This window comes from Lolium perenne, chromosome 2 (assembly GCF_019359855.2).
Source record: "Lolium perenne isolate Kyuss_39 chromosome 2, Kyuss_2.0, whole genome shotgun sequence".
Taxonomy (NCBI): domain Eukaryota; kingdom Viridiplantae; phylum Streptophyta; class Magnoliopsida; order Poales; family Poaceae; genus Lolium; species Lolium perenne.
In genome coordinates, this window is record NC_067245.2 from 269,849,417 (window position 1) to 269,857,541 (window position 8,125).

Sequence of the window (8,125 nt, forward strand, 5' to 3'; positions counted from 1 at the left end):
TTGTCTACGTCATGTTGTTGTGTGTGTGTTTGTGGTCTACTCATCGGACCTTGTTAAAAAAATTTAAAATAAACATACATAAATCTCCTGAAACAATGATCACTTTATTTTTATGGGCAATTTGAATATTTCTAAATTGGATTTCCCTCCAATTTCTTTTATTATAAAAATAAAACCTACTACTCTCTTTTCTATGGTTGGAAAACCACCCTTAGTTTTAGCAAATGATTTCAATAGCCTTCTCCCACTTTAAAATAAAAAGGTATCTGATTTGCTTGTTCAAAATGTTCTCCTTCAAAAATAGTTTCTCTCAATTTGTTTTTTTAACCCATTTACTTATTTTCCAAATTTCATGTGGTGGTACCGACACCATTCTTGCATTTTCCTCCTTCCTAAAACCTTGAGAAAAATCCACGAGGCATGGTGTTGAACTAAATTTTTTTCAATACAAATTTTGTCTCTTACTTTTCAAAAATATAAATAAATTCGAAAGGCTAGATCTCTCTAGTTTCTTTCTAAATCGGCCTTAGTTACACAAAGTGATCCAAACAAACTCAAATTTAGTACAAATTTCAAAGACACTCCTTGGCATGAAAATAAAACCCCACTGATTTACGTCCACCCTTATCTCTTGTCTAATCAGATTGTGGCTCTTGTGATCTTGTTACTTTCTGTGCCTCTATCTTCTTATGCCATTTTCTTTCTTCTTTCTTCCTAATTCCTTTGGCCACCATACACATCATGGAGCACCTCCATCACCACTCTTCTTCTCTTGATCGACCTTGCCTGCCTGGTGGTATTAGCTCTTGCTCCAAACGTGGGCATGGGAGGAGGCCGGCCATACCTTTTCAACTCATCTTTGCACCATCTCCCTCTAACCCTCTACCCCTCATGCTATGTTATTGGGATCATCACCACATGCACACACCGACCCCTCCTGCACCCATCCCTCTCTACTTTGGTCGAGCTGCACAGTGCTACAGTGCAGGACTGCGGCGCTACAGTGTCATCTCCTGGCTGCCATGCTAAAGAGAGAGAAGGAAAGGAGACCGATACCCTACTTCTTTAGTGGTTCATTCCCTCCTTATTTTTCCTCTCCCTCCTGCAGCGTTGTCACCTAGCACTCCCCTTCAAGCGTCTGTGCATGCTCCAGCACCACCTCCATCGCTCATTAGCTGGCCATTGACACCACCTCCCTTCATCTCTTGTCTCTCTCCCAAGCGGACACCAAATAGAGGACAACAGCGACGTGACCCTTCCTGCATCATAGGCTGCGCCAGTAGGCTCCTATGCCTCCTCCATCTGCAACCCGCACACTCCCGAGATCATCCCTGCCTCCACGCCGACTCGGCCGTGCTCGACAGCCTCGTGGTCACCACGACCGTGACATGCCATTTCGTTCCCGAGAATCCACGCCTCCCGCGCCTTTTCCAGTGTTACTCTGCGTTGAGGCATCGTGTCCTCACTTTATTACGCTGCCTAGAACCCTACCTAGCCCTCTCCTCTGTCACCCCTCATCTGTCGAACACCTACGCTCAGTTTCGATACACACCTCGCTGTGACCTGTCCAGCACGCGCCTCTCCCTTCCTTCGCTTGCAAGACACCCGCCACGTCACGCCTCACCTTTTTCCGCCGCCCATTTGTCCAATCCACGCCCGAGAACGTCGCCGTGAACGTGGTGCACACCGCCGTCGGTACACCAGCGTTTCCGTTTCCGATGGTCACCCCGTGCTCTCATCCCTCCCTTTTTAAGTAACCCCAGCGCATCCCTGTCCCTCTCCACCTCACACTTCCCCTCTTCACGCCTCTCTTCATCTCCCTGGGAGCAGAAGGAAGAGCCTGCTCCGTTTCCTCCCTCGCCGGAGAAGAAGACCGAGCCGTCGCTCGTCTGAGCGGACGTCGCTCGTTACGCCCGCGACTGCTGGCCCTCACCAGCCCTCCTCTCTGTTCCTCTCGACGCTGCAGCCTCTCCTAGACTTAACCCGCCCCTTTCCTTTTTCTCAGGTACCACTTGATGGTCGCCGTCGTCGGAGTTCTGCCCGTGCCTTGCCGCGGTGGCCCTCGACCGTGTTGTTGACCTGGAGCTCCGCGGACGCGTTCGTGGCGCTGGGGAGAGCCACCTTGAGCCCGTTTTCCTTACCAGGTCGCTGTCCATGTCTCCGAGCCCCTCGCTCCGAGTAGCGCTGCGGCGCCGTATTGTTCGTTTCCTCGCTGCAGAGAGCAAGCCCTGCACTCGTGGTCACCGCGAGGTGGCGCGCAAGGTTGTGCTCGACACCGACACTCCCCAACCTTTTCTCTGCCCTCTGTCGAGTTCCCCTTCCTCTTCTCGTTCTAATGCACCTCTCCTCGATACCCAGGACCCCCTGCAGCTGCCACCGACGAGAACTATCCGAGCCAGACGTTGAAGAAGAACCTGTCTGTGCCGTCGCCATGAGGAGCACATGGTCGAGCTGGAGGAGCTTATGCACTGCAACGACCCATTACCACGTCAGCACCACCTCTCCGTCGATCCCAAACCGCCCGCACGGGGAGCACCCGCGTCACTGTCGTCCGCTTCGTCCGTTCCGGTCTGTCCCGGCGGCACGCACGCTCCCGTCTGCGTCGACCTCTCCAACACGACCAAGATGCTTCGCTGGGCCACCCTACTCCTCCTCGCCATCCTGTGGCAGTCCTCGTCGAGCTACAGCCGTCCCTGGTGAGCTCCCGACTCACCATGGTCGACGTTTTCATCTAGCAGGCAAAATCACAAGTCGATGCATGCACGTAGCCTGTTTGCACGACTATTAAAGCGGCCAACTTCCCTTGTTAGTAGTGGTTTTATGCTAGCTGTTAGATCAAGATCCAAGTGCAGCTTACCATTTAGCATTTGTTGTGAGGCTAACAAGTAGGGCCTGGATTCAGAGTTTAATAGTTTCTCCACTTCCCACGGGACAGCAGATAGGCCGGCCAAGTCTCAGTCAGTTAAAAAAAAAAATTAGGAAATTCTTTTAATACTTTGGAACAATCAGAGAACTTGTATAGTCAATATCTCCCAAAAAAATAAATGCAAATCTAGTGCTTCCAATTGCAACAGATCACAAATTAAAACAGTTTCCAAATGCCACTAGTCCCATACCCATGGGATTTTTCTGGATTAAATGATAATTTATTTACGATCTATATGTAGTTTAATTTCAAAGTATGTTATAAAATTAATAGAAACTCTTTTTTTTTGTAAAAAAAAAAGTTCATTAGATTTGTATTAAAAGTACCTAGCTATGGAATCCTTGTTTGCTTGTTGTTTGATCATGTATAGTTAATTAGAATTCATGCTTAGTTTTTGTTCAAAAATCTATAACTTGTGTTTTAAAATTTAAATGTTGTGAAACTAATTGCAAAGATATTTTTGAACTAAAACCAACTCTTTGGAACTAGTGCCATGTTTTATTTCTTGGTGTGTTGTGGTGACATCGGTTTGTGGTTGTTTATGTATGCATTTCTTTTTATTTTACGACGCTAGATTCGAACGCCGCCGGAAACAAAGGAGGAGGTAAATTTGGAGCATTTGAGGAAGAAGGCTAGGGACACTTTGCTAATCAAGGCAAGCCACCTCTTGATGCATCTCTGATCCTATATATCTTGCTCTTGCATTACTACATGTTTTACAAAGTGCATGATTTTATTTATTTATGTGGGTGGTTATTGTCACCCGGAGTTTTATTATTCCACCCTTAGGGTGCAGCCCTCGTTGGTACCTACTGATCGAACCCGTATTAGTGATATGGTGCTTACCACCTTGTCATCCTTGTCGCCAGTTTTCAAGAAAAGTTGGACTATAGGTTTGGAGCCCTCGAAAAATGGTTGTGAAATTGTTTTCAAGAAAAGAAGTTTTTCAAAGACCTTGGAATGGGGTAGACCTGCCCAAGTGTGAGTTTATGAAAGGAAAAAGGTTTATGAAAAGAAGATTTGCTGGAGGCAAATGGAGGAATGAAAATGTTTGCGAAAACTTTAGCGCCTAAGTACTCACCCGGACTAAAAGACAGTGCAACCACATTACCCCAAAGTGGGCACGGGGCGTAGCGTAGTAGTTTGTCTCGCCGTAGTTTGAGTCCTGCAAGTGTAGTGGCAGTCCGACCATGGACGCTTCGACCGGGGTTCTTCCCATGAGAAGGGACGCAACCCATTTGCCTTTTCAGGTACGCGGGGTACAACTTATGAGCTCCCATTGAAAGATGCCGAAGTGGTTGGATGGCATTCCGGAGGGTTGGCTGTCGGGGACTTTGCAACTCCTGGGTAAACGGCATCCCGGACTCTGGTGTTGGGAGGTACAACTCATTCGGCATGTCTTAGGCTAAGGCGAGCAAGCGAAAAACTACGATCGGTTATCCGAGCCTCGCGTTTTGACGCTTGGTGAACCAGGGATGATCCCGGCGGATTTACCGGATCTTGTGGGGAAAGTGTACAACCTCTGCAGAGTGAAAACTATTCGAATAGCCGTGTCCGCGGTTATGGACGGTTGGGAAGGCAGCTGCTTAGCACTAAAGAGTTTTGGTTTACAAAAGTGTTTTTCTCAAATATTGTTTTGGGAAAGTGATGCCAGTGGGACTGGTGGAAAATGTACCTGGGAGGTACGGTGGAAAGTTGGAAAGGAAATGGCCATATGAGATGGCTGAAATTAAGTTGGGTCACCCTTACCTATTAGTCTTCAAACGAAACTTGTTTTCAAAAAGGTTTTCAACAAAGATATAGAGATGTCATACTCTCGAGAGAAATTATCTCTCGCTCCTTGTAACCCTAGAATAGTGCCTGATCCTTGCTACTGCCAAATTGCATATCCTTTATTCCTCTCTAAGGTGGTTTGCGAGTACAATTCATAATGTACTCATGGCTTTGTCCCTGGCTATTTACTTGGCCAGACTTGGTGGAGTTCTACAGATGAAGAAGGAGTAAACGACGTCTATGCAAGCTAGGACCGTCTTCCCAGTCAGTTGCCTGTAGGGTTATGGCATGACTTGGGCCATGCGAACGCTTTCGTCTGAAGTATTTCCGTTGTGTGGTTGATGATCTCCTGCCATTATGGCTCCTATGTAAGTATTGGTCATGTGACCTGTTGTAATCTTTTCATTCGGTACTGTAATGGATGATGTATTTGATACCAGTTCAGTTATGCTTTCACGACACACTGATCATGGGATCGTGAATGTGTATGCATAACGGGTGTTTCGGACAGCTAGTCCGGGGCCCCACAAAGAATCTGCTCGCTAATGGGTCCCACATGTCAGCCTCTATGGACGATAAACCTTTCTTTTCTTGGAGTTATTTTGACCCCTAATTTCTGGCTATTTTGCCTTTTTTTTGGATCCCGTGCTGCCTTGGAAACGTTGAGGATGCTGCTGCCACATGGGTCCCGCATGTCATCCTCTCAGAACGATAAATGTTTCTTTTCTTCGATTTTTTACCAAGTGATTTGTGTTTTATTTTTTCTTTCGATTCCCTGCCGCCTTTAAAACTTTGACGACGCTGCTGGCTCATGGGTCCCGATGTCAGCCTCCCCGTACAAGAAACATGTGATATCTTGATTATTTTGCAGACAATAAAAAGTGTATTTCGCTCTGAGCTATTGCAAACGGATAAATTAAATCTTTATTTTTACATAAACGAACTAATATGAATCTCCTTGTTTTTGTTTTGTTTTTGCGAAGCATAGGACTTTCTTGTTTTGGAGTGGGCTGAAATTGTATGAGTCAAAAGACGTCCGTTGAGGTTAGAAGGCCCAGATGGCAGGCAGCCCCAATTTATATCTTCCTTATCTTGGATTATTTTTTGATCAAAAGGCCCAGCAGGGTACATCCTTTTTCTTTTGGTCCTGTGTGCCGCCTTGGAAACGTTGAGGACGCTGCTTGCCTCATGGGACCCGCATGTCATCCTCTATGAACTATGAACTCTAAAAGTTTCTTTTTTCTTGGATTTTTTTCACCCTACGATTTTTGGCTATTTCCTTTTTCTTTTGTTCCCCTGCCGCCTTGGGACCCGTATGTCATCCTCTATGTACAAAAAACTTTCTTTTCTTGGAGTTTTATTCCCCCTAATTTCGGGCTACTTTCGTTTTCTTTTGATCTCAAGCCGCATTTGAAACGTTGAGACCGCTGCTGCAAAATGGGACCCACATGTCATCCTCTATGTAAAATAAAAGTTTCTTTTCTTGGATTATTTTTCACGCTCTGATTTTTGGCTATTTCCTTTTTCTTTCGATCCCTGCTGCTTGGAAACGTTGAGGATGCTGCTGCCTCATGGGTCCCACATGTCATCCACTATGAACAATAAAAGTTTCTTTTCTTCGATTTTTTTCACCCTCTGCTTTTTGGCTATTTCCTTTTCATTTGATCCCTGCCGCCTTGGAAACGTTGAGGATCTGCGGCGTCATGGGACCCACATGTCATACTCTATGTACAATAAAAGTTTCTTTTCTAGGTTTTTGGCTCCACGATATTTGGTCACTTGCCTTTTTCTTTCAATCTCATGCCGACTCTCAAAGGTACAATAAAAGTTTCTTTTCTTGGATTATTTTTGGCTCGATATTTGGTCACTTGCCTTTTTCTTTCGATCTCATGCCGTCTTTGAAACGTTCGGACCGCTGCTACAACATGGGACCCTATGTCATCCTCTATGTAAAATTAAAGTTTCTTTTCTTGGATTATTTTTCACGCTCTGATTTTTGGCTATTTCCTTTTTCTTTCGATCTCATGCCGCCTCGGCCCTCTGAAACGACGAGTAAGTTGTTGGCTCATGGGACCCGCATGTCATCCTCTATGTACAATAAAGTTTTTTTCTTGGATTTTTTACCCCCTGATTTTTGGTCACTTGCCTTTTTCTTTCGATCCTGTGCCGCCTTTGAAATTGTGGACGCTGGCTCATGGGTCCCACATGCCACCTCTATGAACAATAATATTTCTTTTCTTGGATTTTTTACCCCCGATTTACGGCTATTTGCCTTTTTCTTTGGATCCCGACCGCCTTTGAAACGATGAGGGCCTTTCTTTGGCGCATAGCTCCCACATGTCAGGCCTCTAAGAACAATAAACATTTCTTTTCTTGGATTTATTGTTGACCCCTAATTAATGGCTACTTCACTTTTTTTCCGATCCCCAGCCGCCTTAGAAACGTTGAGAATGACTTTGCTGGCTCATGGGTCCCATATGACAGCTTCTATGAAAAGTAAAACATTTACTTTCTTGGATTTATTTTTGACACCTAATTAATGACTACTTGGTTCTTTTCTTTTGATCCCGTGACGCCTTTGAAACGTTGAGGGCCCTGCTGGCTCATGGGTCCAACATGTCAGCCTCTATGAACAATAAGAGTTTCTATTGTTGCATTTATTTTTGACCCCTAATTTCTGGCTATTTGCCTTTTTTCCATTGCCTGCCACCTTAGAAACGTTGAGGACGCTGCTGGCTGGGTCCCACATGTCAGCCTCTTTGTACGATAAAAGTTTCCTTTGCTGGATTTATTTTTGACCCCTAATTTCTGGCTATTTGCCTTTTTCTTTCGAACTCCACCGCCTTTGAAACGTTGATGACGCTGCTGCAAACTGGGTACAATATGTCAGCCTCTTTGTGCGATAAACCTTTCCTTTCTTGGATTTTTTGGACACCTGATTTCGAGCTACTTGCCTTTTTCTTTCGATCTCCTGCCCCCTTTGAGAAACGTCGAGAACGATCTTTGGTTCGTGGGTCCCACATGTCATCCTCTCTGAATGATAAATGTTGAGGCCGCGGCTGCAAGATACGTCCCACATGTCATTTGTTGAATAAACGTTTCCTTTCTCGAATTTATATTTGACCCCTGATTTCTGGCTACTTTGCCGTTTCTTTCGATCCCCTGCATGTCTGCTACTCCACCGAAAAATAGACCGGCATGTATTCATCATAATACCGGTAGCTAATTTAGGAAAAATGTGTTCATCACGGGATTCAAACAAAGATCTTCATCTCTGCTAAATTTTGATTTCACCAAAAACCGAACAGCGTGTGTTCATGACTTTAAGTTCACAAACACTATGGTTTCTCTATAAAATAAGGTCACCATCCGTTCCTTTATTGAAGGCATTTGCGAAAAGTGTCTTTGGCTAATGGGCACCAGTGC

General features: G+C 45.3%; 1 long non-coding RNA gene across 2 annotated transcripts; it reads left to right on the top strand.

The window, feature by feature from the left end:
• Positions 1–1,195: 1,195 nt before the first annotated feature.
• On the top strand, positions 1,196–5,340 carry LOC127335933 (uncharacterized). 2 transcript variants are annotated; one of them, XR_007873077.2, is made up of 3 exons: positions 1,235–2,262; positions 2,359–2,696; positions 3,501–5,340. It is a non-coding gene; the product is annotated as an uncharacterized lncRNA (long non-coding RNA). The 2 variants fall into 2 exon arrangements; XR_007873076.1 differs by lacking the exon at positions 3,501–5,340 and having other exon boundaries at positions 1,196–2,262; positions 2,359–3,065.
• The last annotated feature ends 2,785 nt before the right edge of the window (positions 5,341–8,125 follow it).